General features: G+C 34.4%; 3 long non-coding RNA genes across 4 annotated transcripts in view; 2 read left to right on the forward strand and 1 right to left on the reverse strand.

Moving 5' to 3' along the window:
- Positions 1-1,494: 1,494 nt before the first annotated feature.
- Positions 1,495-24,134, forward strand: part of LOC144963445 (uncharacterized) — a 25,167-nt gene continuing 2,527 nt past the window's right edge. The window contains exons 1-3 of one of the 2 annotated variants that reach the window (XR_013643630.1): positions 1,495-1,641; positions 17,971-18,027; positions 23,045-23,101. This is a non-coding gene — a long non-coding RNA (uncharacterized LOC144963445). Of the gene's footprint in view, positions 1,642-17,970; positions 18,028-23,044; positions 23,106-24,134 lie in introns of both variants that reach the window. The other variant, XR_013643632.1, reaches the window with a different exon arrangement.
- Positions 2,631-6,012, forward strand: LOC144969279 (uncharacterized). The gene is made up of 3 exons (XR_013644745.1): positions 2,631-2,786; positions 3,812-3,991; positions 4,320-6,012. It is a non-coding gene; the product is annotated as an uncharacterized LOC144969279 (long non-coding RNA).
- Positions 7,759-15,741, reverse strand: LOC144969285 (uncharacterized). The gene is made up of 4 exons (XR_013644746.1): positions 15,396-15,741; positions 12,473-12,585; positions 11,870-11,946; positions 7,759-9,655 (listed from the first exon to the last, which is right to left on the reverse strand). It is a non-coding gene; the product is annotated as an uncharacterized LOC144969285 (long non-coding RNA).

Here is a 24,134-nt window from a genome sequence, read left to right on the forward strand (position 1 = left end):
GAGCTGGTGTCTATTCACTTGACAAAATGCCGTCAATTGATTGAATAAAGCTGACGTTACATGGTTCTTTGTTATTGTTTTAAGGCCTCTAGTTGCGTGATTAGCTTTCTCGAATTTCTCTCTCACAGATTACAAACGTTAAAGTCATTCAGAGCCAGTAGGCTCCAGAAAATATATGGACTGCACCCGGGATTGATCACTGTCCCTTTGCGTGTGAAGCGAGTGCCGCGCTTGCTGTACCAACGGAGCTATCGGGACCATAGAGAATAGATAGTTCGAAGATGACGTCACTCAGGTCTTTGTTATTGTTTTTTGCCATCCGCGTTTATGAGTAATGCTCACTGAACTGTATTAACCCGACTATAAACGTACATTGATACACACAGTTTTGTGTGTTGGTCCGTTATACTTCCGGATGGCAATGTTATGAGCTTCTGGCGGGCATAATTGGCGAACCTTGACATGACAGTATGCCATAAATTAATAATGGAGAAGTATCGAATGAAAACATAGAATAAAAATATCACAGTGTCACGGTTTTAGTAAAATATTCATTAGTTGTGTCCGCCATGTCATTCGTACCCATTTACAAAGTTGTGTGTAACCCAATGCCCTCTCTACGTTGCTATGGTGTCACCTGAAACATTTTGTGTTAGAGATACTTAGTGATAATTTATCACCAGATAAATGATGTCCTATAAACTCATCGATCTTGAATAAATGTTAAAACTTTCTCATCCCAAAAACGAAGGATACTAGAGACGACTTGCACGATTGTAATATTATAGTATAGGCATTTTGTTCCATTAAGCCTGTAGTAAAGTGAGCGAAATTTTACTAAACGCATTGGGCATGGTTTAGAGGTTGAAATACGCCGTAAGAATGTTCATATTCATCAATAATATTATAATTAACAATTTGTTTTGTTCGATTATAGCCCCAGTCTTACCGCTAAAGGTGAATCCTATACCTGGGCAATAAACATTTGCATTTGCAAGAGCAAGAAAAAAAGATAAGGGGAAAGAAGTAAGGGGGGGGGGGGGGGGGAGTGAGGAGAGAGATGTATAGCGAGGCTTTACTAAATTTCAGTCCATCTACAAAAAGCTCCGCCCTCTGACAGCCAGAGCTAAGAGATTTGTTTGCAACTTGCAAATATAATTATTTTGACGCAGATCACTCATCATCACCAGCTGGTGCAAAACATTTTTACAGTTGGCAGAAAAAAATTGTTTCAGATATTCTTCAGATAAAGAGTACCTGAACCAGTCAAAAAATTTAAATCCGAAGACTTCAAATTAGTCGTCTAAGAACTGTTAGAAATGAGCCTTTATTCAAGAGTTGGGGTCAATTTCTATTCATCGATGCTGAAATTAAAAATTTTCCGGCCAAAATCGTAAAAAGTCGTTTTGTCATTGTAAGAAGAAAAGTGATCTAGTTTATCAAACAATGATAGGTTTGATGCAAGTGGGGCGGGGCAAAGTGATAACTGTTACCGCCTCCCGAGATGAGGGATATTTGTCTATTGGGTGTGACAAGTTGTATCTCGTGTTTCTTTCCTCTATATAACGTCGTGTTTTGATCGAACAATTCATTATTCTGATATCCATCAACCAAGTGAAAATGAAGCTATTCTGTATTCTGGTGAGCACTGACTTTTTAAATTTTGCGTTTCATAATAATTTAGAATAGTAGAAGCTCGATGTGACATAAACGTTTCAAAAGTTTGTTTGGTTTTTTTTTCTAACCAAAACATTAACATTTACATATTTTCTGATTCATTATCAGGGTTACTTTATGTCTATAAAATAATGTTGTCATCATAGCTGAATACCAAAGGTAACTATTTAATACATTTTGTTTCAAATATGGGGTAGTCTAGGTGTACACAGTAGGATGTCTGATAGCTGGACGCAATCGTGGGCTTGTTTTTAACATCGTTGTAATGGAGTATATTATGCGTTGGTTTGACAGTATTTCCTGTTTAACAAATAGCCAAGGAGGACTTTAGAATAGTTGTCCTTGCAAATAGCCCAAATTAATTTGGGTTATCAGACCTGCAAATAAGTACATATTGCGGGTAGCCCTTTGTATTGTTCAATAAAAAAACACGCGTTTCTTAAATGAATTTCTCATTGGTTTCCATCTATCTGCATGTAAGTAGACATTTTCTGTCGAATATTTTTAGATTGCAAACTGCGAGTAAGGCATCTTCTACTACAGAGCTTTAGTTTGCGTTAGACAGCTATGACCAGAGCTGTTTTATCATAGGAAATATTGGTTTTAGGATTTTAACATCTTGCCCTCAAATGGCAATATCGTTTGAAAAAAAAAGTAGCGTCACGTTACGAGTTATGCAATCTTAAAGGTAAAAATAATTTGATTTGTTTATTTTTAGTGGGTCAACGGACGCCAATAATAAAAGTGTATCTGCGTGCATAGTTTTGAATTTTTAAGACTTACATTTTAAAAAACAATTTGTTTCTGGCACGCACATGTGTTAAAAACTTTGGTGTCTTTTTTATGCTAACAATATAGGCTACGCTTATTTGTACTACCACTGCAAATAACGCCAGAGCTTATTTGTACTCTTACTAAAAATAGAATTTGCGTAATTACTAAAAATATAACATTTTATACGGATAGAACTGCACAATGAATTATCTTTAAGTCAAAAAGTGACCACTTCATCTCATCACAATCACATTATAACTATTATTACAAGTTGATTTTGACGGACTTTGGTAATTCTTCACTCTTTTCAAGTCACAGAATACTCAGTTTACAAGGTAAGCATACGAAATGCACATTTTAATTCATTTCTTATTTTTATAACTAAACATGCTTTGGGGTTGTGTGTTTGTTGATTGTGCATCAGCTGACGACACATTTGTCGCTACCGCGAATTACTTAACTTAATTACTTTATTTTGTGAAAAATAACAATAACAGGGCTTTAAAAAAATTAAAATACTAATTCCCCCCCCCCCCCCCCAATAATTTAAATCATCCTTCCATGTCAGGCGATTAAAACCAGGTGTTTCAATGTTCGATCACCAGTCAAAAGGTTGCTAATTTTATCACGATCAAGAGGTTTCGAGTACTCACGACATTCCAGGCTCAGGGTCCTTTAAAAAAATACTTTTCATTCAGTTATTGTTATTATCTTTATTATGGCCGACACATCGTCCATACTTTTTCAAAACTTTTTTTTTTTTGTGGGGGGGGGGGGGGGGGGGGGGTGTTTTTTTTATATCGGAAAATTGGGTTTTGTATGTTATGTTCATGGAGAGAGAGAGAGAGAGAGAGAGAGAGAGAGAGAGAGAGAGAGAGAGAGAGAGAGAGAGAGAGAGAGAGAGAGAGAGAGAGAGAGAGAGAGAGTAATATTTTATAATGATAAGATATCTGTAGTGGTAGTATTAGTAGTAGTTTTGAAATGCCTATGATGATGACAATGTGAGATAATTATATTAGTGTGATTATTTTTATTATATTTTTAAAAATTACGTACGGCTATGTCGTAGTGGTATGACACTCGCTTTTGGACCGGAAGGTCCTGGGCTCGAGCCTCGCTCGGCGCATAGTTGAGCCCTTGGAAAAGGCACTTTGCTCACTTTCTCTCACCGGACTCAGTTGTAAAATGTGTACTTGGCCGTTAACTGCGTTGTCTCTGTCCGAAGTAATTGTAATATCGCCTAACAGACGTTATGTCCCGTTCAACATGCGAAGTGTTGCTGTTATAAACTTTAGCATTGGCATGTATGTGCCTATTTTGCTGTGGTGAATTTAATTTAATTTTTTGTTTTCATCGACAGCTAACATGAAAGAACACTGTTGACGTTACTGGTGTCCTGACAATCCATAAAGATGCTGGCTCAAGGGCTATTCTGGCAAGGTGTGTTGAGGCAAACCTTTGCCTGTGGCAAAACTCATCAATCAGCAAACCATCATCTGGGCCAGCAGACCAGAGTGTCTGCATGCACTTTTTGACAATGGTTAGTAATGTTTTCAAATCTCCATTGCGCCTTTACATTTTTTATTGGTGATCAATAAAATAAATGCTCATTTTTCTAAATGAAAATGGCAAAGCATCATTTGAATTGAATTACTACTGAATGTATTAACAACGACAGACTATAGTTTGTTGCCAAGAGTTTTGTTCTATGGATGTAAAACCAATGAAATTTCAAGTGTGTTGGTGTGAATAATGATCATTTTTTAAAAATTGCTATGTCTTTGACAAATGCATTTTATGACAATAATGCCATTTCCAAAAATTGCTAATGAAATGTGTCTCTTTTCTATTTCAATTTTTCCATCCAGAGCAGGATCAACCCTCTTTGTGGAACTACAAAAAAAGTGGTGGCAAACAAGTAGTGTTGACTTTTTCTGTAAGATTTTCAAGGGTTTGGGAAAGCAAATTGCTTTTTATTCAGAGCTAGTGCACTATTTAACTGTTTTATTGTCTAAAATAGAATTGATTTTGCAGTTCAACTTGACTAGATATCTAATTTTATACGACTTGTCTCTCAAGTAGAATAAAAAAATGAAAAATGAGGATAGCGTGCCATATCATATTTTGAAAAATCATTTAATATATCTAGAAATCATCTGTATAACCTATTGTATACAGTAAATAATTAGGTTTTGTGATTATAATGATGAATTCATAAGGTATGACATCATATTTGACCACAAAATTATTTTATCTCTGGGCGTAAAAAAATCAATTTTACAGCATTTTTTTTTATCTAAGGGGTATGGGTTAGTGAACCGATTATAATTTTTTTTAGACTTAGATCAATCTACAAAATTTTCGTTTTCTTGTCCTATTACGGTCATATTTTGAAAGTTTGATGGATCATTTCTTTTAGTTGTCTGCAAAATCAGCCTTTTAACTTTATGTCAAATTATAGAAAAAGCTTGCGCTTTCTCAAATGTCTGTTTTATGTCATTTGTCTGATTTTCTAGCAATCCTACCTCAATCATTTTCCTTTAAATTATCTTCAAATTTATTCAGAATCTTTTCTATGATGTGTTTTACATCATGATGTGCGGGTGGTTGGATGGGAGCATCACCCTTGAATCATATACCTATGATGTTCGCATGGGTGTACGATCCGATAGTGATGTCGTTTCTTCTTCTCTTTACTAGCCTATCCTGCTTCTTTGGTTTGTGATTGTATTTTTGACAGGGGATATTTTTTTTCCTGTAAATCCTCTGCCTGTTTGTTCTTGGTTATTTATAATTTAGCTTATGATATCTTTAGGTTATGATTTTGATTGACATTTGTACTATTTTTGTTAGATTGCTTGTTTTTTTGTTTCAGCGGTCTCTCATATAACCTCAATTGTGTTGGAAGAGACCTAAAGCAACAAACAAACAAAAAAAAACATCATGATGTAAGTGTTTGGGGGTAAATTAAAATTTAGCAATTTTATAAATTTTAAAATTCATTTGTTCCTGTCGATCCGCGCTAAATTTTCAGTTGAAATCAAATAAAAATTCTAAAAAAATTATTCCAAGAGTTTTCATGATATAGCTATTTATGAAAGAAACATTGTGTTTAAATTTGAAAGAAATTTATATGCTAGTTTTTGGTGCATCTATGTTAGAAATTTTAGGGTTTTACGTCTAATTCTCTAATTTTAGCTTATGTTGCCCCTTAAAAAAGTTTTTTTTTTTAATTGTTATTTTTTGTGTTTAGCATCAAATTATACATTACATTATTAGTTCATGAGATATAATTAAAGAATTTTAGAACTATAAAGCATATTTGACCACTAAAGTAATTTTTTGGTGAATAACAGCAGATATTAAATTATTTCGCAATTTTTTTTCTTAGAGGTATGGGTTAGCGAATCGTTTATAATTTTTTTCAGAATTTGATCAATTTATAAAATATTACTGTTTTCTTGTTCCATATTAGTTATACTTAATGAATGTTGGCCTTTGTCTGCATAATTAGCTTTATTATCAAATTAAAGACAAATTTTTCATTTTCTCAAAATTTCATTGTGCGTCACTCTCTGATTTTCTAACATTCACATCTGGATTGTTTCCCATCAGATTGTCTTCAAATTTGGTCAGAATTTTTCTTATGATGTGTTTTGCATCATGATGGTTGGGTTTTGGGCTAAACAAAAATTTAGCAGTTTTATGAATTTTTAAATCAATTTTTTTTCCTGTCATGTCACACCAAATTTTCACTAAGAAATCGAAAAAAAATTCTGAAAAATTTATTTTCAAGACTATTGCTAAACCTATCCATCTTGTTGTAAGAAACATTTTGTGTAAATTTGAAAGAGATCTGTTCGTTGTTTTTTTCTGCATCACTGTAAGAATTTTTGGGGTCTAATTTGAGCTTATATTGTCCCCCCTGGTGGTAGGGATTTGGTGGCTAATAGTATTAGCGCTGGTGTTAGGGACTCAGTAATAGCCATGTCGTAGGAACTCGGCGAGTAAAAGTGCTGGTGATAGGGATTCAACGAGTAAAAGCGCTGGTGGTAGGGACTCAGTGAGTAAAAGCGCTGGTCGTTGGGACTCGATGAGTAAAAGCTCTATGACTCGCTGAGTAATAGCGCTGGTGGTAGGGACCGGTGAGTAAAAGCGCTGGTGGTAGGGGCTCAGTGAGTAATAGCGCTGGTCGTAGGGACTCAGTGAGTAAAAGCTCTATGACTCAGTGAGTAGAAGCGCTGGTGGTAGGGACTCAGTGAGTAAAAGCTCTATGACTCGGTAATAGCACTGGTGGTAGGGACTCGAAGAGTAAAAGCACTGGTGGTAGGGACTCAGTGAGTAAAAGCTCTATAACTCGGTAATAGCACTGGTGGTAGGGACAGTGTCAGTGAGTAAAAGCGCTGGTGGTAGGGACTTGGTGAGTTATAGCACTGGTGGTAGGGACTCGGTGAGTAAAAGCTCAATGACTCAGTGAGTAAAAGCGCTGGTGGAAGGGACTTGGTGAGTAATTGCACTGGTGGTAGGGACTCGGTGAGTAAAAGCTCTATGACTCAATGAGTAAAAGCGCTGCTGGTAGGGACTGTTTGTGTGTTTATTTGTTTTTGAGGGTTTTACGGCGCTTGCAACACATTAAGGTCATATCAGCGCCAGTAAAAAGGAAGAAATGGGATAGTAAAAAGTTATAGAATTCAATTAAAGCACCCAAGAAAAGGTAAGACAAAGGGGAATTTGTTCAAATGGGAAACAGATGTAGATTCCAAGAGCACACCATCAAAGTACTTAGTTTAAGATCACCTAAAAGTCTCATCCAGACACAAGCACAGGTCCCGACTAAGAGGAATACACTCAAATGTTAACAAATCAAATATAATATGTAAATAAAACATAATACAGTACATAACAGAGAGATGATTTACAATGAAAAAAATATCATCTCCAAAACTAACTATACATTCGACTGCTTCCCTCTCAGCCAGGGGATCCGGCCAGGACCAGGACAAAACCAAGTAATCTCATTCCAAGACAAAGACAGAAAGCATGTTGGAAAACAGATATAAGGGGATAGAAGACACAGTATGAACCCCCTGGCCACTATGGGAGGTCAGGAACCCCGCCAGGTGGTAGGGACTGGGTGAGTAATAGCGCTGGTGGTAGGGACTCAGTGAGTAAAAGCGCTGGTAGGAATTCAGTGGTGTCACTGATTTTATGACATTAGAATATAAAGAAATTTACAACTACAATCAGACTAATGATTTTACAAAAGGTCCCCACAAAAGTATATCTTTAAATTATTAAACAAGTCTGTTGATTAAATTAAATTATAATTTTATTTTAAAAGATCAAGAAAATGTCGAAATAAAAATGAAAGTTTTGACAACCAAAATGTACCTATTCCGTAACATATAAAGACACACAAACAAATCTTGTCTTCTTGCTCCTCTGTAATCTTGACACAGCATTGCTCTGATATTTCGTGAAGATGTGTAGCATGAACACTACTTCACTCTATACCGATCACGACCCAACAAGTATTGAGAACAAACCATGCTTCTCAAATTTGTTTTACATACAGGACTTTGCACTATCCTTTTGAATCTGGATAGAGACTTGACCGACTCAATTGTTAACGGGCACCTTTTTACTGTCACACTCTTTTATTGGGATGTGATATTACGACTTATAATGTCCCTTTTTATTTCGTCACTGACCGACCACCTTTGAAATTTTGATATTCTACAACACAGTGTTTGGTCTCCTGTGTTATATTTGTTTTATTCTGTACCGACCTGTATAACACAGTTTCTGCCTTCTCTGTGTTATATTTTTATTGGGACATATAGTAACAGATTTGCCTTCTCTGTATTATGAATTGGTCACCCGTTCACGGACTGACACAGTACAGTAGCCTGCACTATGCCTTGCTATCTTCCGGCCCCAAACGTACTTCACACAATCAACCCTGCATTATGTGAAGGATAGCTAGTGACGTTTGGCGACTGAGAGACGTTGTCATCACAAGATAGCATAGCAACAGGTTTGAAAAATACCAACTTGTGGTTGCCTAAAGCTAATATCCCATTGAGACTTAAGCTCGTTCTACAGTAACGTGACAGCCCCACCCACGTTAAAAATTTACTTTTTGGTGGTTTATTACATGAAAATAAATTTTACAAATGGACAATGAGTAAAGGTATTAAGGGAATTCTGTATGAAATTTCCTGTGTAGAGTCACATTTGAAAAATTTCGCAGTCTAACTGTCTCTGTCGTGTCAAGGGCATCTTTATGGTCGCATGTCTCTGTTATCTGGAGTCCCTGTCTGGTCAGTCTGTGTGTCCATAACGTCTTTGGTCTCTCTGTCTGGTCAGTTTGTGTGTCCATAACGTCTGTGGTCTCTGTCTGGTCAGTCTGTGTGTCCATAACTTCTGTGGTCTCTGTCTGGGCAGAGTGTGTATTTATAATGTCTGTGGTCTCTGGTCAGTACGTGCATTTACAATGTCTGGTGTCTCTGAAAAGTCAGAAAGAGGGTTAGAATGGGGATTTGTCTGTATTAAGTCAGTCATGTCAACAATGTCAAAGTCTTTATCTTCAGAGACAAGAGTCAAAAATTGTTCCAACTGGGAGATTCTTTGCAGAAACTGATGTTCTACCATAACTTGAAATAAGCTATTGATCCTGTTTGTCACTGAAGATACAATTCGATACAGTCCTTCCTGTGTATTTGTCACACGTCATACTGGTACAATGTCAGTTTCAGGTTGGTCATGGATTTCCAGTCTTTCGCCCGCCATGACCCTCATCATCTATGCACATAATATTCACAAGTGGATACAAATATCGATTTACTTTGTATGTTGCATCCATAACAAACACATCACAAAAAACACTCAAATCACGCCTCATTCTTCCCGTTACTTAAAACAAATACTCAAAACCAACATCCTCATTCACACTGAACTTTGTTACACCTCCTTCCTCCTCTATCTCTCTCAGTAATTCCTGTACCGTCTCACCGTCCGTCCTGTCAATATCAGTCTTGAACAATCTCCGCTGCAAATCTTCGACATCTTTAGGCAATACATTTTATCCTTGGCTTGATTGAATGTATTGCCTAAGTTGGGTTGTGGACACCTTAGTTTTAGCCATAGCCTTCACTGTCTCATTCACGAGGGGCAGGCGATTCTCCGGATAAAGTGAGGATGGCTAAATGTAAAAAGAAAAAAGATTAAAAGTACAAAATTGTATGCAATAGCATTCAATTCAGACCTGCCAGCTAACAAAACAATAAAAAGCATTTTATTTTTTATTGACAATTTAAAGACAAAAATCTGCATATAAACCCATAATGCATGAGTTGTGTTTGTCACTCTAAAATACTTGAATGAACTAAAATGCAACAGGCGCTCATCAAATTCAAGGGTTAGGGAGCGTTCACATATTACGTCATCAAAAATTTGCCCTTTTTAGACCCCCCTCCCCCAAGTCATCACTTGTCATCATTGACCTGACCCCCCCCCCCCCCCCCCCAACAGATGATGACGTCATCTAATTTAATAAAAACTAAAAGATAACTTTAATTTCACAATATTTATTATTCATTTTTCGAACCATAAACATTGATTATCAACGTTTGATAAAACACATTCAGACATTTTATTAATTTCAGAAACTGTTGATAATTTATGTTTTACGATACAATGGGGACATAAAATTTAAATTTGCAAAGATAAAATCTAACACATTATTTAAATTAGGCTACTTGGTGCAGGTGCTATTTAAAAAAATTCAGAAAGTGTAATTTAAAATAGTATAGGAGGCAAATTATTTTATAGCATATTAGTCTTTTAGTGGAATGAATTTCTGTTTCAATTTCCAAACATAAAATTAATTGATTCAAAAATGTTTCTGCCTTGGACCTCTGGCAATGTACTATAAATAGTATCATCAATTTCATCTTCATCTTCATCATTTTCTCCCATTTGCTGTTCTTCATGTATGCCGCATTTTCGTGAATGGTCTTTCATTGCTGTGATCGAGGAGTGATACAATGAACATTTAGGGCAAGTTCGCCTTTGAGAAGTGATACCCCTTTCCCATTTTGTTTCTTGAGAGATGGGCAATACTCATCATAGCAATTTATCTTTAGCTGTTTTGAAAGGAACAAACTTTGAAATAGGCTTAATTTGCCTATGTTTTGATGACATCATCTTGGGTCTGACCCCCCCCCCTCCCCCATGTCAACACATGTCAACATTTGGTAGACCCCCCTCCCCCCCTAGTTGATGACGTAATATGTGAACGCTCCCTTAAATGAATGACTGCAGAATTCCCAACAAACGTCGCTTCATTGTCTTTGTAACATTTTCATGGCATACAAAAACGCAATAGAGTGGTCACCATTTATAATTAGTCCTCAGAAATCAAGCACTTATAACTGCATCGTACTCATAGTCAAAGTCAAATTTTATTTTGAAAAGTCTATGGACAACCATCAAATCTTAAAATTCCTTATCTGGAACAAAAAAAAAAAAACAAAGACAAAAAAAAAAAAGACCCAAAAAAATACCACCACCTAGATCTGCTTATATTGTCTTACAGGACTTAATAGCGCTTACAACACTATAAAAAGGATGATGATATGGTGACTGATTCAATAAATAGGGAACAGTAGATTTCACGAGCACCTCAAAGATGTACCAATTTTGACATTACCTCAAAGTCTCACCGAGACACAAGCAAAGGATCCTGCTAAAACATTTACATAATGCAATAATATTCAAAACCTATAACAGTACATAACAGAGAGATGATTTACAGTATAAAAAATCATCTCAAGAAGAAAGGTACTGTATTTGACTGTCTGCCTCCCAACTAAAGACCCCCGCAAGGACCAGGAAAAAAATGAGCAATCTTAATCCATAACAAAGACAGGGAGCAACATGGAAAGGGAAAACAAATATAAGGGATAGAAAAATGTGAACTCTCTGCCCAGAACCCTTCCAAGAAATTTTTTTTTTTAATAAAAAAAAATACAAATTCTGGAACAGTCAATTTTGTCACAAGCTGGTCATCATCTCTCCATCTTAGTGCGCCACCTTGAATGTATCGTAATAAAATATGAGTTGGAATGGCTGTTGTTCTTTAAACATTTGGTCCTGGTGTCAACAGTGCATTTACCTAACTAATCTATTACTATATATTACACTCAATAGTGGGAGGGGGGAGGGACAATTAAGTACTGAAAATATAAAGTAACAAGAAAAGAAAAAATAATACATATTTATAAAAAAAATTGAGTCTAATTGCGACTAAAATAGAATTTGCGATTAATTGCTGTCAAGTGTAAAATTTTCGGCAGCGAAAAACTGCAGGGACAAAATGTCGATGGAAAATAAGTATAAAATGAATGAGTCTTACCAATTTATCGCATGGGTGATTTTCATGGTTGTGATTAGCCCCTGTAACCCTCAGAAGCCAGTATTAATTTCAGAGTCCTGCATGGTAAGAAAAACTTTTTATTACAAAATAATAAAATTATCCACAACATAGTATGATAAAATATTAATAGCGTTGTCACTTGCATACCTCAATTGTGAAGGATTTCAACATGCAGATTATAGAGCAATTGAAAATAAATCTTAATAAGACATTCAATAATAATACTAATCCAGCGCAATCAGATTTTTTGAACAAATCAAGTCTTTCACTTTTAAAACTGTTCTGGTAACAGTTGAACTATTGTCTTGCTGCATTACATCGTGCAGCCCGCCCACTGAAGACTGTAAATGAGCTGCAGATAGGCACACAGTGCCTCTTCCTCTGGATGTATTAAAATTCAGAATCAGTTTGATTGCTTTATTAAAATTGTCTTGGCAATCAAGATAGAAAAGCTGATGGTGATAATTTACTTCCGAGTTATGCTGAAATATTATAACCTTGTGCATATAATATTTTCATTTTTTTTTAAATATGTAAAAGTAAAAAAACACCTCCTGCCCCCGTCCAAAAACAACCTCCTACCTCTGGTTAGGGCGAACTCCTTTGCTTGAAGTCAATCGCTTTTTGCCCTGCTTGCATTCATAGACACAAAAGTCATAAATTAGCCAACTTTCCTCAGGGTGATATGATGGAAGCTGAAAAACACGGAATAATATAAAAGATCATAACATAAATACCTAAATATTAAGTTTAAAAATTGCAATATTTTCTCCAACTGAGACAAAGGTGTTACAGTTCAGTACGTTAGAAGAATAAGAAAGTAAGTCGAGAGTTTTCTCGAAGAACTTAAATTTGTGACGCGGTACTCAAATCAGGGACTAGGTCAAAAGCTGAATGGAATGGCACAAATGGAAAGCCAAAGGCATGTTGTTTTCAATATTTAAAGTCAATAAAAATTCAAATTCTGTGCATTCTAATATGAGGCAAACAACTACAGACCACACTAAATTGAATTGTATTAAGATAAAGGATCTTGTCACATTCAATCAAGCTGTCATTTGAGAAAAATTACTTCATTATAAATTGAAGTTCAGATCGCATGTTTGAAGCCGTATGAGGAAAATTCATGTATCTGTGTATAAGCCAAGTTTCATCAAAATCACAGTGGCAACGAGTGTCTAATATTTGCCACCAGATACACTCGTAAAATTTGAGTGTAGGCCTATTTAGCAAAATCATATATTAGGAATGGTTTATACTACATCATAAAGTAGCGCATGCCCGTCATCATCCTGCATCTTTTTTATATATATATAAATATTAAAAAAAGAATTGAGCTTTCATAAGCCGCAATATCCACCAAACATGCTCAAAGCACTTTACAAAGGATCCATGACTAGCAGCAACACGTAACAAGTAGAACGTTAGGCGATGTTTTTCTTCTGACAGACAACGCTCTTAGCGGATAGGAAATCATACACATGAGTACAGTGAGAGAATGTGAGTCCTTGATGAGGCTCGACCCCAGGACCTTCCAATCCGGAAGTGAGTGCCACACAGCCGCATATATCTTGGCTGTTCTTGAGAATTTGCCAAACACCTACAAACTAATTAGTAAAAAGAGGGGAGATGGGCAGAAATAGACAGACAGACACACACTCAAAGAGAGAGAGAGAATAATATCAGTTGCCTGTGGTGTCAGTCCGTTTAGGAGTGAGGTGGCGGAAGAAGTAGTCTAGCACTAGTACTTGGGTAGTAGTAGTAAGTAGTAAATAGGGGAGGTCTTCTGCACGTTCCTTGAGCTAAGGAAAGTATTCCTTCAACTAACCTTAAAATAAAACATTGTACATTTCCAACACTTGGACCTGCACTATGACCTATAACTAAAACTAACAGACAAAAAAAAAAAAACCCCGCTAAGACTCCTCTCCAGTACCTTTCAATATTTCAAATTGAATTATAAGGGCTGCGGAAAACTAAAACAATGGTCATATAAGGAAATTTACAAATCAATCAAGTTGTTCTACAGGTTTTAAAATGAAAATATGAAGTAACAAGATATCACTCTAATATAGTGACACCTAACTAACACTAGACATCACACCAGCAGCAATGCTGAGCGGAGTAATTTTACTTTTTTCACTAGCAACCAAGTTGCCACATTGGATTTTCTTTCTTTACTTTTTTTTTTAGTGTTCTGCTAATGTGCAATCTACATTTAAAATAAAAAGTGGCATCTTTCATTTCTTCTAATTCTTAACAGACACGATTATGTCCACTTCACAACTCAACAACAGGACAATTTTTTTCACTTCTTGAGGCAGTTTTTTCTTACTTCTTTTAAATTTCATTTTTTTAAAGCTTCTTTATTGATTTGATTATAAGTTCTATTGTTCTTTTTTTATTATAATTTCATTGTCAATATCATTTTCATCCGTCATCAGCATACTTTTACAGTACTTTTACCATGTTATTCTTACGCTCTTACAGTTACAGTACAGCAGAGCGATACCTAACGCAGACCTTTAAAGTGCTACTAAATTTGAAAAATTAAAATAAAACGTTTGACAAAAGATCCACAGTTCAAAAGCTAAAACAATTATAAAGTGAAACTACCTCGAGGCTCGAGGAACATCGGGGGTAAGGTCTCCCGCCCAAACTGGGCACTGGGGACTGGAAGTCTAGAGAGCTGCGCCGGTGGAACCCGTAATTTAGTTTCTTAAACGGTTCCGATCATTCAGGAGAGGAGTAGTACCTATCTAGTTGTAGTTATTAGTAGAAGAAGAAGAAGAAGAAGAAGAAGAAGAAGAAGGAGCATGTTCAGGTTCAAGTTCAACCCTCTTCTTAGTAGGCACTTGCAAGAATTTTTCAAAATAGTGGCTATGGGTATTAATTTAGCGTAGAAAAATAAAGGGGAGTGAAACATTAACTAGAGTGAAAAATTATCGCTCTGTCTCAACTGGTTAAAAAGTTATGACCGTTTATGTGGTGGAAAATCTCTATATAGATAGCTTAATAACTTAATAGGAAAAAATGTGACAAAAGCACAGCATCCCAATCCCAATGGATAATCACGTATAATTCAGAAACAGCTTCAGATACAACTTTCAAATTTTTACATGTGGTAAATAAACATCTCTGTAATACATTGCAAACAGAAAATGAATTATTTTGAGAAAGAAAAGTATAGTTTAGAGCTGAGACAGCTGAAATCAAGGAAAAATAGATCACGACATGCAAATGAATGGCCGATTGGAATTTTGGAAGTCAATAATAAAATATTTATTCACATGAAGATAGACCAAATACACCACTGAATCGGCGTCATTTAGTTGTTCACTTTGAACTTTTCAAAATGAAAATAGACCTCATACAAGCAAAGATATGAACTGACAAATGTTTGAGGTGGTGTACTCTTCTTAGTTGATAGAGTTAGGAGTGAGAATGACGAGAAATGAGTTGCCACTTAATTAAGGAAAAAAATTGTTGTATCTAGTTTACTTACCTTCTTTGTTGACTTTTTAATAAAAAGTACATTATTCTCATTTTCGAATGTTTTCAAATTGGAGAAAAGATGAGAATGTCTCGTTTACCGAGAGGGCCATTTTTTTTGCTTCACACTTCTCAAAGAAAGACCGCGAAAATTGGAGGCTGGGGTCGCTGCCTGGGCTGGTCCTTGAAAGCTCACAAATGCAACTTTAAACGCATAAGAGTGCTGGGAGTAGGTAGCTACAAATAGGTAAAGGAGCGGTGGTTTGCAACTTTAAACACATAAGAGTTCTGGGAGTACAAATAGTGAAAAGCGGTAGTTTTCGCTATTTGTAGTGGTAGTACAAATAACCACTTCGAACAATATAATATCCATGCAGACACAAATCAATAACCTTTGTAAATATTTTAATATTTATCTCTGGGTGGGGATCCTGACCTCCCATAGCGGGCAGGGAGGTACACACTGAGTCTTCTATCCCCTTATATCTGTTTTCCAACATGCTTTCTGTCTTTGTCTTGGAATGAGATTACTTAGTTTTTTTTTCCTGGCCCTGGTCGGAGTCCTGGCTGGGAGGGAAACAGTCAAATGCATAGTTATTGTTTTGGGAGATGATAAATTTAGCTTATGATATCTTTAGGTTATGATTTTGATTTACATTTGTACTATTTTTGTTGATTGCTTGTTTTTTTGTTTCAGCGGTCTCTCATATAACCTCAATTGTGTTGGAAGAGACCTAAAGCAACAAACAACAAACAACAACATATTTTTTTCCTTGTAAATCATCTCTCTGTTATGTATTAGTATATTTGTTATTTTTTAATGTATAATGTAAGCATTTGAGTGTGTTCCTCTTTGTTGCATTTTGTTCTTGTGTCCGGATGAGACTTATAGGTGATCTCAAACTAAGTACATTGGTGATATGCTCTTGGAATCTACATCTAATCCCTATTTGTTCCCAGTTCCACTATGTCTTACTTTCTCTTGGATGCTTCAATTGTAATTCTAGAACTTTTTACTATCCCATTTTCTTCCTTTTTACTGGCGCTGATATAACCTAAATGTGTTGCAGGCGCCGTAAAACCCTTAAAAACAAAACAAAAAAACAATAATATTTATCTATATAAAATTACTACTATCAGAGATTATTTGACTGTTGAGGTCGCCAGTCAGCTTGTTACCATTCTTATTTTAGCACGTATCGATTACTGCAGTTCCCTTCTTTTAGGTACAAGTCAAGATAAAATCTCTCGTCTTTAAATACCTCTATTATTATTATTATTATTATTATTATTATTATTATTATTATTATTATTATTATTATTATTATTATTATTATTATTATTTTATTATTATTATTATTATTATTATTATTATATTATTATTATTATTATTATTATTTATTATTATTATTATTATTATTATCATTATTATTATTATTATTATTATTAGTCGGTGTGTTTTATTAACATGTCTGATGACACGAACTGTTTCGGTGTCATTGTTGTGATGGAAATAATATCACACTTACATATACTACAAATATACAAGATTCCCGCGGACTATTTAAATTCAAGGAATCATTGAAAACTCCTTGATTTTGATATTACCCCATCGGATTCCTTGAAAACTTTTGATTTTGATTTTATATATTATAATTATTATTATTATTATCATCATCATCATCATTATTATTATTATTATTATTATTATTATTATTATTATTATTATTATTATTATTATTATTATTATTATTATTATTATTATAATGAACATTACCACTAATACAACAACCACCACAACTTCATTATGACCACTACTATATTTGATCAATTGTATTGTGTGTGGTGACAAAGGGATAATAATGCTCCTTAAAATGTTCTGATAACTTCTTCAGGTGTGCCTAAACCGAAAGTTAATACCACGTCTCTTGAAATTCGCTATAACTGATCCTTACTGTATTTTTAATTCATTTCAATATTTTTGACGTTTCACCTGAAAACGATATTAAGTCGGGGTGATTTAGAGGCAGAAAATTCCATAATGATTATGGCACATGTGTGGAATCGTTGTTTTATTATTGATGTGCCATTGATGACAGCAGGAATATTTGCAACACACTGAATGCGCCGTGCATGGCCGTATCAAAACATAAAATAAACATCTTCTTTTCTCATTAGCTGGATATTTAACCTACCTTACATCAACTGGAGTGATTGAGACAGAGAAAAGTCCATAATAATTATGGCACATGTGTTGAATTGGTGTTTGATTATTGATGTGCCATTGGTGACAGCAGGAATGTGTGCAACACACGGCGCATGGCCGTATCAAAACATTAAAAAAACAATATTCTTTTCTCATTATCTGGGTCTTTAACCTATCTGACATCAACTGGAGTGATTGAGAGGCAGAATATTTCATAATAATTATAGCATATGTGTTGAATTTATGTTGTATTATTGATGAGAATGTATATATGATTTATTAGACAACAAATACTAAAATCTCACCTTTAATTAACTAAATCCCCTTTTGATATCTGGTTGACACAATACATTATGATCTATTTTCTGATTTCCCATGACAGACATTCCTCTCCCTGGCTTTCACCTATACCAATGCACAGATATGTTTAAGCGATAAAGTAAGTGTTTGTTTTTATTTTGCTCTATTTAATCAAAATATATTGAGGCCAAACCAAGGCGAACTGTGTGTATGCCCTGGGCCTAACCCAAATGCATATTATCATGGCCAGGATTGCTTGGGTCAAAAGATATGTAAAAAAATAAATTTTATAATGTTTGACAGAAAAAGAGAAGAACGAAATATAACAAATGGAGACAAATTTATCTAAACGATCTAGGAGAGCCATTTCTCTTTTAATGAGTGAAATGAAGTTAAACTGATTACTTTTAACTTCGATGGTAATTTTTGACTCCTGGTTTGCCTTGACATTGTACTGGATAAAATGGCGAGGCTATCCACATTTGTGACCCCTCGTCTCAAAACGGTATTAAGTCGGGATAAGATGCTGAAAATTAAATTTGTAGCCAGAAATATTAGACTTGCGTTAAGTTTATAAACTTTATAGAGGAAAATAAATAACATATTTCAGGTTGCTGAATACCAATTATTCATAATTTTGACAAGATTACCTTTTATCTGACTTTTTTTGCATCTGGTTCATTCCGACATAATACCGCTTTGAAACGTTGGGTCACATTTGATCAGGCGCTGGTCTCCACAGACTAGAGCCCTGTGTAATCTGTGTGTGCTGGTCTCCGGCGACTGCAGACATGTTTTGGCTGTGCTCTGTGTTTTCACAAGTTTTATTGGATATTTTTACCATTCTTATTTATAAAAGTGACACTATATTTTTGCAATGGCTGTGATTTATTCCTGTGCATAGTTATCATCTTTTTATTTTATAACCAAATGTCTTTCGCCAGTATTTTTAGAAATGGTCTGTTAAGCCAAACCTATGTTCCTCCATTTCATTCCTATTCAACATCTTCGCTTCGTCTGCTGAGACCAGAACCCCCCCCCCCCCTCCATCAACGGTTGGCACATCGTTCATTAAGTCGAGAAAAGGGGACGGAAAGGAGGAATCAAAACAAAATTCAGTCGTGGACACAAGCGTCCCTTCTTGCCTTGCATTGTGACGGGTAATGTGCGCTCCGTGAAAAATAAAATAGACGAACTGTGCTCACTGTCGTTATTGCTGCGAGTATAGACAAGCTTCTATTATAGATAGTATGCGCTTGGCTAAGAAGCTCATAACATTGCCATCCGGAAGTATAACGGACAAACACACAAAACTGTGTGTATCCATGAACGTTTATAGTCAAGTTAATACAGTTCAGTGAGCATTACTCATAAACGCGGATGGCAAAAAAAAATAACAAAGACCTGAGTGACGTCATCTTCGAACTATTTATATGTATAACGGAGTCATGGCTGACACCAAAAACACCGTTACAGGTGTGTGAAAGAAAAGAAGCTAAATGTTATCCAAATAACAAGCCATGGATAACAAAAGAACTGAAATCCCTTTTAAATTAGAAAAAGCATATATTTATAAATGGTACCAAAGATGAACTAAAGACGAAACAAAGAGAAATCAGAGAAGAAATTATTAAATGCAAGGAACGTTACAAAACAAAAGTAGAGAGAAGTTTCCAATCAGGCGACATTAAAACAACTTAGAAAGGCATGAAAACAATTATCAATTACAATGAAAGCAAATCTAAAGTATTTACCCGACAATATCGATTTCGATGATCTGAACAAATTTTACGGCCGTTTTGATTCTACCAATAACGAATACGAAATTGAACAGACTAAAAGGTTACTGATAGAGCGTATGAATGATGAATGCGAGAATGAATTTAGTGAGCGTGAGACAAAATATATGTTCTCTAGACTGAATGAAAGGAAGGCGGCTGGACCGGACGGTATAAAAGGAAGAATTTTGAAAACCTGAAATTATGCTATATTTTAATACTTATATTTTTCAATATTCTTTTTATCCTTCCCCAACATAGATTGAAAACTCATAATCATTCCTGTCCCCAAAAGACAAATAAAATCAATGAATGATCTGAGAACCTTTTTGCTTCACATCAAATGTCATGAAATGTTTGAAAATTATTTTGTTTACGAATATATTACAAAAATTAGTTATTATTATTATTATTATTATTATATTATTATTATTATTATTATTAATTATTATATTATTATTATTATTATTATTATTATTATTATTATTATTATTATTATTATTATTATTATTATTATTATTATTATTATTATTATTATTATCATTATTATTATTATTATTATTATCATTATTATTATTATTATTATTATTATTATTATTATTATTATTATTATTATTATTATTATTATTATTATTATTATTATTATATTATTATTATTATTATATTATTATTATTATTATTATTATTATTATTATTATTATTATTATTATTATTATTATTAATTATTATTATTATTATTATTATTATATTATTATTATTATTATTATTATTCACCTCTCTGTGGGTTTTATTTTCGGTTGATGAATTATATGGAGTTTCAGCAATAGTGAATACCATTCATAATAATGCGGCTATTGGTCTATTTAGTCATTGGCACCATTTTCATTCCGTGATCTTTTCTGGTACCGTGACATAATATAAATGGACACTTAGAAAGTTATTCCAAGTTAAGAGACGTGTTTTTATAACATGTCCTTTTAGAGAGAACGTCAACATAGCATTGCACATGCGTCTCTTTTATCAACTGAGGAAATCTATCGTTTGGTTAATTAGATATCACTTTTAAAATGTTATTTCTTCTACATACTTTGATAAATTAAGAATATAACGAACAAACTTTTTTTTGATGAAAAGTTCAAAGTGATGTGTTGCAAATAATGAAAAATAACAAGGAATGCACCCAATAATAAGATTACCCGCCGTGGAAATCAATGACTTCACGTTTCAGACTCCTGTTTTTTTCCAATTCAGACCCCTGTTTTCAATTCAGACCACTGTTTTTTTCCAATTCAGACAACCAGCTGTTGTACTTTTCGGTTTGATCTGTTTAGTCGTGGTTGTTTATTTGTTTTCAATTTTAATTCAAAAGATTTTGCCAATTGTTTGAAAAATCTTCGGAATAATCGCATTGGTTTTCTTTTCAAACAATTAATTTGAATCATTATTAAGAGTTAAGTCTCCTATCGTCGTACAGCACCCAATAGGTATCGTAAATTGTTTTAAAAAATATTTATAATGGCGTCATTGATTCTTGAGATAGTCGAATCAATATTTTTGCGTAATCATTAGATGATCTTTTTAACGTTTAAATTCACGAGGACGAGAGACGCATGCGCACAACCAACATGACGTTCTCTCTCTAATAACTTTTCCGCCGGTGACGTCAGAGACTATGGGTGACGTCCAATCAAGGGACGCTACTCTTCCGCTAATCTCATTCCCTATTCACCCCCATGTGTTGTTTGGGGTCCCTCAACTTAGAGGGTGCAAGAATAGCCCAACGTCAAGCCAGCGGGTCGTAAAAGGCGAGTATTGGTGTGTGAATCCTCCTTTTTGAATCACCTGGTCCTCCAAGTTGGGGGTTGTCGAAGGGTTAACACCCCTTCCGTAAAACTTAAGTTGTTTCAGAAACAAAGGCGGACAAATTTAGCTACTTTAGTGTTGAAATTATTCATATTATAAAGCGCAGCTCTGGTTATGGAGCTGCTCCTTTTTATATATATACATCCTATTTCCATTGTATTTTTATCTTATTTTGTAAATTATAACACGTCTGTACAAAAATTTCCTTTTTGGAATGCAATAAAGTATTATTATATTATTATTATTATTATTATTATTATTATTATTATTATTATTATTATTATTATTATTATTATTATTATTATTATTATTATTATTATTATTATTATTATTAAATCAAATCCTTTTTTTTTAAGCTTGGGCGACCGAAGAGTTTCTGAAATGACAGAATTTATGAAGGACAACAGAATAGCCGAAAGGACTCTGCTGACCCGATGACGTCTTTTCCAAACAAGCAGCTTCGAATTGCGTCGTGGAAGGTTCGCACCATATATGAAGAAGGATAAAGCTCTCATGTTGTGACAGAGATGAGAAGATACAGGATGCATATGCTTGAAGTAAGCGAAGCCCACTGGATACAATCCGGACAGAAACACATCAAATCTGGGGAGAAAATTTTATATTCAGGGAGAGGGGACGGGATTCATATACAGGGAGTAGGAACAATTCTACGCAAGTTTGCCCAGAAGTCACCAAGAAGACGGGAACAACACGGAGAAAGGATCATCATAGCGTCATTTACAACATGGAGTAAGAATATCAACATGAACATTGTACAGGTCTATGCCTTAACAAATGACGCAACAGATGAGGACAAAGATAATCAAGATACATTTTATAGTCTGCTGCAACAAGAAAAACTATTTTCATTCATCTAGAAATTAAATCAAGGGCAATAACTCGAACAAATCGAAAGGAATATTTTAAAAAAGTGTACTTGTTATTTGTTAAATATATAATAACGTTTTTATGTTCTTAAAGATGTTATAGAATATCGATGATTTACGAGTAATTAATTGTTAAATGTAGTTGATCTCGTTTGAACTGAGTCACCTCTGGTTGACTTTCAAGTGGTCGAATTGGAAGAATTCCAATCGACCAAATCTTTTTCAAAGATATCAATCTTACCAACTGTAAAGAAAAATAAACTTTTACACGAATGTGAAAAAACTCGACTTTTTTTCACTGGGCGGGAACTCTACTACAAAGCATATTATGATAAGCACAAGCTAATCTTCAAAACAATTACTGACATTTCTAGTTTTGCATGATTTCTTAATTTTAGGGGGTAAGAGTAGCTTCAGAGAATATTGCGTAAAAAGGATAGGTCCTAGCTTGTTTATATTAAAGCTGAATAGTGAAAAAAGTTTTTTCAAAAAGTACTAGAAATCCCCGGTTGGCCAAAATATTGGATACGTCTCATGTCTGTGGCTATAAATTCAAATCTAAAAAATCCGATTTAAAGCATATTTTTGCCATGTAAAAATACACATTTTCTAATCATTTTAATTTCAGGATTGTCCTCCGGGAGATGTTTGTCGATTTCAAACCACCGGGATCGGGAATATTTGTGTAGGTAAGTGTTTTAAATCATTATAATATATTCTGAATGTTGTAAAGAAATATGAAGAGAGAGAGAGAGAGAGAGAGAGAGAGAGAGAGAGAGAGAGAGAGAGGAGAGAGAGAGGGGGGGGAGAAGGGGGGGGGGGGGACAAGGAGGGGATCAGAACAAATACAAGCCTATATTTAGGCTTGAGTCGATGCTAGATTCTCTCACAAGATCGAATACGTAAAATTTCCTTCTTTCTCAGAAATGAGCTCGCAAATGAGATTAATGGTCAACAAAACCCTTTGAGAAGTCACATTGTATGCATTCAAATTTAATGATTTTACATTGCAATTTCTATCAAAAATATAAGGACAGTATCACATTTGCTCGTTGGTTTTGTAATATCAAATTTTCAATTATCTCTTTCAACCAACCGTTTAGCTGTGACACCTGTTTTAAAACTCATTCTGTTTCGTATAAAGTAAAACACCGAAAAATAAGTTATTCAGTTGTGTTACCAGTTGTCTTCACGTTTTATGTACTATATTAACGCTGTTTTAACTCAATCAATCCTAGAGATTTTTGCAACTTTTCAAAATTGAAAAAAGAAATGTATTAAAATGAGCATGTGCATAGATAGTTTTATTCCATTACCACTAACGTAATTTAAGAATGAAAAATATTAGCTTTGATACTAGATACGCCTATAATTTGTCTCATAAAAATGTAACAAATAGATAGGCATATCATGGGGTAAAAGTAATCCGGGTAAACTACGGATATAGTCGGTGTTAGGGTTGAGTGAGTTAATATTAATATAAACGTTGTGTCTGCAAGTGTATATTATATTGTAATCCTTACTCAACAATAATTGGCTCAGTGACTTAGTGGCATAGGGTCTCATTTTGTCAGAAATGTCAAGCAATATTAATGCCATGGTGTAAATGAGTGCTTAAGAGCTAACTCCGTGCATAAAATAGAGATGTGAAGAATAAGGTCCCCAGAATTTACTAGTTACTTTTTAAAATAAAGAACAAATGACGATTTATTTAAGAT

The sequence above is a fragment of the Berghia stephanieae genome, chromosome 1, assembly GCF_034508935.2.
Source record: "Berghia stephanieae isolate SIO BIC M18660-M18661 chromosome 1, UCSD_Bste_1.3, whole genome shotgun sequence".
NCBI lineage: Eukaryota > Metazoa > Mollusca > Gastropoda > Nudibranchia > Aeolidiidae > Berghia > Berghia stephanieae.